This window comes from Silurus meridionalis, chromosome 5 (assembly GCF_014805685.1).
Source record: "Silurus meridionalis isolate SWU-2019-XX chromosome 5, ASM1480568v1, whole genome shotgun sequence".
NCBI lineage: Eukaryota > Metazoa > Chordata > Actinopteri > Siluriformes > Siluridae > Silurus > Silurus meridionalis.
Genome location: NC_060888.1, coordinates 28126769 through 28134268, shown reverse-complemented (window position 1 = coordinate 28134268; position 7500 = coordinate 28126769). Strand labels below are relative to the sequence as shown.

The 7500-nt window shown below is 41.5% G+C and overlaps 1 protein-coding gene across 1 annotated transcript in view; it reads left to right on the top strand.

Annotated features, from left to right (window-relative positions):
* Nucleotides 1–7500, top strand: part of si:dkey-172h23.2 (uncharacterized protein LOC393772 homolog) — a 21470-nt gene that overhangs the window by 712 nt on the left and 13258 nt on the right. The window lies entirely within an intron of this gene.

Sequence of the window (7500 nt, the reverse complement as noted above, 5' to 3'; positions counted from 1 at the left end):
GTTCAGGAGGTGTGTGTGTGTTGAAGAGATTCTGGTTTGGACTCATTAGAAGTGTGGGTACGTGGTTGTGTGTGTGTGTGTGTGTGTGTGTGTGTGAGAGAGAGAGGAGCTCTCTGATATAACGGCCTGCTGCTGCTGCTGAAACTATTCTAACCATGCCAGAGATGTAACGGCTCAGATCCAAACATAACCGCTGTGTGTGTGTGTGTGTGTGTGTGTGTGTGTGTGTGTGTGTATTCTTAGACTGTCGTTTTGTACCTCTGTATCTGCCGTGTCGAGCTCCATGTGGTGTTAATCAAATAAGAATGTCTCGAAATAAGAATAAAAAAGGGATACAAAGGATTTTTCATTGTTTTGTTTCTCTGTGGTTTGAGTTCTGATTGGCTACAGGAACATTGTGGGTGGGGCCTGTGCTCCAGTGTATTGTTTCTCACAACAAAACTTTTGTGTTTACTCTGAATTTTCAACACGACAACAAAATGGAAGTTTTTACAGGAGTGTAGCAGTGACTTCATTTTGTAAATGTAGTTGACATTGTGGGCGGGAACTGTGCTAATGGGACGGGAAGTGCGATCTGATTGGTTGCTGGATTCGGGCAAGATAAGGTTGTTAGCACTGTGGGCAGGATCAAGTTTTTATTGGTTATTGTAACAGTGTGTGTGGCAACTGTGGTCTGATTTGTTAGTGATATTGTGCGTGGGAACTCGTCTAATTGTGGGCAGGAACTGTGATCTTATTGGTTGCATTGATGATGTGGGCGGGACCTGTGGTCTGATTGGTTAGATTATTAGTTATCGTTTAAAAGAACGTGGAGAAATCAATTTATTACTTGTCCTCTCTGAACAGTTTAATATTCGTGTGATGTGACCTCCAGATGTAGGTTCCAGATTTACACTAGAACGGGTTCTCGAGGCTCTTAACCCGATTTATTCACTCATGAACCTGCAGCCTGGGTCTCCACACTGACATCTCCAGCAGGCTTCCCTTAATGAGCTGCGTGTGTGATGTTCAGCAGGACCATGATCAGGTTAAGGGTTTGTGTAAGTCCTCCATTGTTTCCACACACGTTTTGGATTTTGTGTGTTTAGAAGGTTAGGAGATGGTGAAAGTGGTACCAGTTGTGTTCCTCAGCATGATGAAATATTGGAAACTTTTGAAAGACTTTGGTTTAGGGTGAGGTTCAGATGGACTTTTCACTTCTGTCCCAGATATTTCACATTTAATGAAAGCTGATGAAACATGGTGTGTGAGGGGTGGAAGGGTGAGGGGTGAAGGTGTAGAAGTTAGGGATTAGTGATTAAGGTGTAGGTCTGAGGATGTAGGGATTTAATACCAATCTGGCAATCACATCTAGAAAGTTGTAGTAGCGTTTTAGGTGGGAGGTGCGCTCTGATTGGCTACAGTGTCATTGTGGGCGTGTAATTACTGCTAAACACATTCTGGTTACAGAACAATTTTTTTGTTTATTTTTTTGCTTTTCTACAGAAAAAACTTCAAAGCAACAATTATACTAAAGTTTTTTCCTGTTAGCGACTCTGTGTAAAGGTCTGTGAAGCTCACTGGGACGTGCTCGTGATTTTGGGTGTTATAAATAAACCCGACTTGACCTTCAGCGGAGAAACACACACACACACACACACACACACACACACACACACAGGGCTGTAAGGCTTATAAGTTGAAATTAAAGGGTATTTGTTTCGCCTGTGGTTCGTCTTTTGTTTTCATAGTGATTATTTACACAAGTGGGCGTGGCCCAGTGTAGTAGCATTTTAGGTCAACGATAATGTTGTTTTCACGTCACTGTGGGAAAACGAAAGCTTTCGAAAACGATGACGCATTAGATGTAGATGTTTTGAAGAGCTGGGTCGAGGCCTTTTACGCCTTGCTGATGCGCAGTACAGGGACGTGAACGTGAGAATAAAAAGCTAACGTGTGGACGAGTAACGTTTTTCGTTAAGACTGAAATGCGGTGGTACTTTTACACCAGACGTAATGAGACGCACACCTTCCAAAAAGTTAAACTTTTATTTCATCAGTCCACAGAGTATTTTCCCAAAAGTCTTCGGGATCATCAAGCTGTTTTCTGGCAAAACTGAGACGAGTCTTTATGTTCTTTTTCTCAGCAGTGGTTTTGGTCTTGGAACCATTTTTGCTGAGTCTCCTTCTGGTAGAGTCATGAACACTGACCTTTACTGAGGCAGGTGAGGCCTGCAGATCTTTGGATGTTGTTGGTGGGTCTTTGTGAGCTCTTGGTTAAGTCTTCGCTGTGCTATTGGGGTAATTTTGGTCCACTCCTGGGAAGATTCTCCACTGTTCGGAGAATAACGGCTCTCACTGTGGTTCTCTGGAGTCCCAAAGCTTTAGAAACGACTTTAGAACATTTTCAGACTGATGGATCTCAATTACTTTCTTTCTCATTTGTTTCTGAATTTTTTACAATCTCTGCATAATGTCTGGCTTTTGATGATCTTTTGGTCGACTTCACTTTGTCAGGCAGGTCCTATTTAAGAACTTTCTTGATGGTGAACAGGTGTGGCAGTAATCAGGCCTGGGTGTGGTGAGAGAAATTCAACTCAGGTGTGATAAACCACAGTTTTAACAGGGGGGCAAACACTTTTTCACACAGGGCCTATGTAGTTTTGGATTTTGTTTTCCCTCAATAATAAAAACCTTTATTTAAAAACTGCATGTTGTTCACTTGTGTTCTCTTTTACTAATATTTACATTAGTTTGATGATCTGAAACATTAAAGTGTGAAAACATGCACAAAGAATTGAGAAATCAGGAAGGGGGCCAACACTTTTTCACACCACTGCACTTTACATATTGTGAAATCGATGTTTTAAAATTTGTTCCGCTTTTGATCTTTCAGATTAAATGTGCTTTTGGGATTTGAGCATTTACGCATAGTTCGTATTCATTTTATATGTCAGGCTGTGATGATGTCATGGTCGGGCTCAGGCTCCGCCCCCATGTCGACTCACTCAGTGTGTGAAAGAACGTCCTTTGTGTGTTAGTGAAGAGAGGCACTTATACTGAAACACTCCGTCGAGGATGAGACACAAAACAGATGTGTGTGTGTGTGTGTGTGTGTGTGTGTTTCAAAAGGAAGTGAGTAGAATAAACTGGACTAGAGTGTGAGCTCGGCGTGTTCGTCACTCTTCACTGTACGCTTCTTATTGATGTTTGCTTCTCTGATTGTTGGTTTAGTGGTTAAAGGAGAACTTTTACGCAAACATGAGGTGTCCTCCTAATTTCAGACGTCAGACGAGACACGCTAACATGGCTAACAAGTCGTCCCAGAGGTCACAGGCTTCTGATGTGCCTCAGGACATGTGATGATGAGGAGGAGGAGGAGGAGGAGGAGGAGGAGGTTGAGGGTTGAAGGGGAGGGGTTTTCCTGAGAGGAGCTCAACATCTCTGCTGCTATTTTATTCATTTATTTTCTTATGAATATGTTACAAAACAACCTGCCACACAGTGTCAGGAGATCAGTAATAATACATTTAGGCAGCTTTCTCCATTCAGCTTCCACCGTGACTTCATCAACATCGAGATGCAGGAGCCACAATTTCACACAACTGAAGCGACAGTTATGTCATAAATATTATAATGGACTTTAAAGTGCAAATAATAAAATAAATAGATTTTTTTAGGGACAGAACGAAAGAAAGAGGGAAATTCAGGCAGAATGAAAGAGAGAGTGTGAAAAAGGAGAGAAAGAGAGAGTGAGAGAGACAGACAGACAGACACAGAGAGAGAGAGAGAGAGAGACAGACAGCCAGCCAGGGTGAGAGAGAGAGAGACAGTGTGAGACAGTCAGACAGACAGACAGACAGACAGCCAGGGTGAGAGAGAGAGACAGTGTGACTGAGAGACAGACAGACAGAGTAAATGGGAGCCAGAGAGACAGACAGCCAGACACATGGAGAGTGACAGACAGACAGGGCGAGTGGGAGCCAGAGAGAGAGATGAGAGAGAGAGAGCAACAGAGACAGACAGAAAGACAGAGAGTGAGAGAGAGAGACAGACTGAGAGAGTGAGTGATAGACAGACAGAGAGAGTGAGTGACACAGAGAGAGAGAGAGAGAGAGAGGTTTGTGGACACCTGGCCATAAGATTATCTGCTTGTTTTTGAAAATCCCACTCCACATTGATTTTTGATTTGCAGTTATTATGAGCTCCACTCTTCTGGGAAGATGTTTCACCTTTTTTTGTGGAGATGATTTCAGCCACAAGGATGTTAGTGAAGTCAGGTAGTGATGGAGGTGAGAAGGTGAGGAGGTTCCTGGGGTGCAGTCAGTGTTCACATTCACATGTTCAATAGGGTTGGAGCAGTATCACTGGAGATCCAGGTAACGCAGATCTTCATGGTGTTGGCTTTGTGCAGAGGGGAATCTTCGTGCTGGAACAGGTTTTGGGTTCTGAGTTCTCCAAGGGAAATCCAAACATGTCTGATACTACTGTGTGTGTACTGTGTGTACTGTGTGTAACAGCTTGTGTAACAGTTTGGAGAAGATCCACATATGGCTGGGATAATTTTTTTTTATAGCTAAGTTTTTTTCTGTGGACGTGTGAGGGAGGTTACATTGATGTCGTGTTGCAGTTTGGTGGAGCGTGTTCTCTCTCAACACGCGTGACTACACTTCTGAAATCCTGTCTTCTCTCCACCTCTCTCTCTCTCTCTCTCTCTCTCTCTCTCTCTCTCTCTCTCTTCCTCTTCCTTTTCCTCACACTTTCTTTCTCCCTTTCTCCCCACCTCTCTTACCGTCCCTCGCTCTCTCTTGCACTCTTATTCCTTATTTCTCTTTTCCTCTCACGAGCTCTCTCCTTTTCTTTCTTACACTCTTTCTATTTCTCACTTCCTCCCCAGCATTCTCTCTCTCTCTCTCAATCTTTCCTCCTTCTTCCCTTCCTCTCTTTTCCTCTCTTAATCTCTCCCTCTTTCACTGTATCTCTTTCTCCTCCTCTCCTCTTTTGTACTCTTATTTATTTCTTCTTTCTCTTCCTCCCTACACCTCTCACCATATCTCTTTCTTACACACTCTTTCTCCCTCCTCTCCTTCTCTCCACTCTCTCACAATCACTCTCCCTTTCTCCCTCCATCTCTCACCATCTCTTTTCCTCTCTCTTAGACTTTCTCTTTTCTTCTCTTTCTTCCTGTCTTTTACTATCTCACACTTTCTTTGTCCTTCTTTCTCCCTCCTTCTTTCATCACGATATATCTCTCTCCCTTCTTTTGCACTCCTTCTCTCTCTTTCTCCATCCCTCTCCAAACTTTTCTCACTATCTTTCTCTCTCCCTCTCTCTTACACTTTTTCTCTTATTTCTTCTTTCTCTTTTCCTCTCACTCTAATTTTTTTTCTCCCTCTTTAGGGGCCTTACTCAGGGGCCCCACAGTGGCAGCTTAGTGGTGCTGGGATTTGAACCCATGACCTTCTGATCATAAGTCCAACATCTTAACTACTGTGGTCCCACTTTACACAAACATACGCAGTGTTGCACTTTGAATACACTTTGCATGTGTGCGTGTGTGTGTGTGTGTGTGTGAGCTTTACATCACACTTATTTCTTACAGGATTGTAATGTATTTATGATTAGTTTGAGTTGCGCTCGACACGCCTTTGGCAGATACAATTGTTCCTTTGTCAGGTTTTAACTCTGCCACAGCTGCCTGGATGTGTGTGTGTGTGTGTGTGTGTGTGTGTGTGTGTGTGTGTGTGTGTGTGTGTGTGTGTGCGTGCGTGCAAGTGCTTGTGAGTGGGAGGAGAAACACATGCTATAAAAAGTTCTAAAACCAACCCACCCCTACCTGAGCGCATATATATATATATATATATATATATATATATATATATACACACACACACACACACACACACACACACACACACACACACACACACACACACACACACACACACAAACCCTATCATTGCATTTTCTTCTTTTCCTCAGCCAGATCACAGACGTGAACACACTGCTCAGCTGTGATGGGCAAATGCATTTGACCTTAAGTGACCTGTGTGAGGCACTGTGTGGGGAACACAACACTCTTTGTGTGTATGAACATCTGTGTGTGTAATGGAGAGGTGTGTTTGGTCTGTTTCCTCTTCTCACACACACACACTTGCAGCTAAAGTGAAGTCTCCACTAATTTGTATTCATATAATTTAATTTGCCTTTTTATGGTGTGTGTGTGTGTGTGTGTGTGTGTGTGTGTGTGTGTGTGTGTTAATCAGATGTATGTAAACATATTTAAACCAGCCACTGATTCAGTATGATAGTTTTACAAGATCCACACATGGAGACCACGCCTACTTTCTGATAGACAAAAACAGAATCCGAGGCCACACCTCCTTTACAATGATTGACAGATACAGAATCACAGGTCATGCCCCCTTTACTGTGATTGACAGAAGCTACGCCTGCTTTACTTTGATTGTAAGACATTAATTGAGACTCCACCCCTTTTACAGTGATTGACGGAGACAAAGAAAATGGCGGCCACACCTCCTTCAATCTGACTGATAGGGACAGAACCTAAAACCACACATCTTTCACTCAGACAGACAGAGGCCACACCCCTTTATCTGTCATTGGTACACCCCCTTCACTTGTGTTGATGGACATTTAAAAATAGGCCACACCTACTTAATTACGATTGGCAGAAATGCAGTCCACACCTTCTTCACTGGGTTTGGGGTTTATAATGTAGCTGAGCTCAGCGTTATCCTAAATATATTAAAAAAAGAAAAAGCAGAAGGTCAGAGGAAGGTGACAGTCATTTTGGTGCTCTGTAATCGTGTTTCCTGAGCGCTGTGTAAATATTGATTTGATTCTGTTAGCACTAAAGTGTAATTCCACGTCAGTGCTCACCTCAAGGTCGTATGAGTTCACCTCAAGGTCACGTGACTACTGCTTGGAAAACGATTTTCTTCGGCTGATTAGCTCTGAGGAATCCCAGGAGCGAGTGTTGGAGCATGTTAGGGCTGAGTGATTATCACAATGCTAATGGGTGATTAACTTTAAACTTTGAAGCTAATCTTAATTTATTTTAATAAAAAAAGTTTTGAATATTTTATACTAAATGGCTAATAAATAATGACCAGTTAATTCATTAACCAATTAATAAACATGCATCAAGTGCTAACAAATAGCATTAATATTTATTTATTCTATTTATATTTTAATGATTTACTTTGTTCAAAATAAAACTGTAGTTTGATTTGTATTGTATTTGTTTTGAATATATTTTACCATGTTTCCCCTTACTAGCGCTGTCCTTTTTATTATGGAATAAATGAATAAATAAATAAATTAGTTTAATTAATTAGTTAATTGAATTAATTAATTAGATGACTATATAAACAGTTGTGATAAATATTCCAGAATTATTTCTTGTTGAAATAATCGTGTCAATGATATTTTTGATAAAGATATTTTTTATATTTTTACAAATAATTTATAGTCAGGGTACTAAAAGGTATTTGTAGT